General features: G+C 40.7%; 1 non-coding gene across 1 annotated transcript; it reads left to right on the forward strand.

The window, feature by feature from the left end:
* Positions 1-956: 956 nt before the first annotated feature.
* TRNAG-UCC (transfer RNA glycine (anticodon UCC)) lies at positions 957-1028 on the forward strand. The gene has a single exon. It is a non-coding gene; the product is annotated as a tRNA-Gly (tRNA).
* The last annotated feature ends 268 nt before the right edge of the window (positions 1029-1296 follow it).

Consider the following 1296-nt stretch of genomic DNA (forward strand, 5'->3'; position numbering starts at 1 on the left):
GGGTTAATGATTGTGGGGTTGACGTCAGCTGTTTTATGACCGCTAATATCAAGTCCACAAGTTAGTAATGGAGAGGCATCTATAAGACGCCCTATTACTAACCCAATAGTCAGATTGTAAAAAAAAACACCCAGAATAAAGTCCTTTATTTTAAATAAAGACAAACACTCTTTTATTGAAATAAAAATAAAAAAGTATTATACTCACCTTTATGTCTAATCCACCGAAGTCCTTGTCCCCGGTAAAAGAGAAAAAATTAAAAAACACCATAATGCTCACCTTAACACCTAATCCCTGATGCCCTTGTCACCAGTAAACTACAAAAAATAGTAAACCACCATAATACTCACCTGTCCGCCGTGAATATAATCCATACTGTCCCATGACAGTCCGGATGACTTGGAGAGCAGTCACATCAGCAGTCACTAATGTGACTGCTCTCGACGACAGCCCGCTCACACTGACACAAGAGTGTAATCTCTCCTGCAGGTGATGCCGCCTTTCTACCGCCGCTGATGGCCTGCAACCAATCATCAGACATAAGCAATGTCAGGAGATCATCATGGGGTGCAGTGCTTGTCACGGTGCGTATCTGGGAGGTAAGTGCTCTTTGCTTTCTTTTTATTTGATTGGGACAATCGAAAAGCGCCATCCAGTAGGGAACAATCTCTTTAAAATATGGGAAAAGGAGAATTGCATTTTTTTTTAATCTGTTCAAAAAAAGATGTAAAAAATAAAATCGCTTCCTTTTTTCCCCATATTTTAAATATAAACAAATAATAAAAAATTAAAGAAAAATAGTTTTGTCTTGTCCCTAATAGTCCAGACTATGAGAATATGATGTTATTTATGCTGCATGATTATAAAAGAGAAAAAATAATAGAGAAAATCTATTAGTAGATAGTCATAGATTAGTGACTCTTGTAGATGAGAACAAATCCCTGGGTGTCCATACAGGGGATGTAGCTCAGTGGTAGAGCGCATGCTTTCCCTGTATGAGGCCCTGGGTTCAATCCCCAGCATCTCCATGTTTTGTGATAAAAAAAAAAACTAGAAAAGTTTCCAAACATTCAGGAATCTGATACGTGTGAGTATACAGCGGTTCATCTGTCTGGGTGTAACACAGAAACTGCACACAGCACTAAATATCAGAAAGGGACTAGTGTTGAGCGACACTAAAATGCTCGGGTGCTCGAAGCTCGGCCCGAGCTCGCCGTGATACTCGGTTGCCGGACCCGAGCAATGAACCCAATGTCCCTATGGGAGACCCAAGCATTTTTGCGGCGGCACCCCCGG

This window comes from Phyllobates terribilis, unplaced genomic scaffold (assembly GCF_046119375.1).
Source record: "Phyllobates terribilis strain yellow unplaced genomic scaffold, ASM4611937v1 Scaffold_3__8_contigs__length_932513732, whole genome shotgun sequence".
In the NCBI taxonomy this organism is placed as follows: Eukaryota; Metazoa; Chordata; class Amphibia; order Anura; family Dendrobatidae; genus Phyllobates; species Phyllobates terribilis.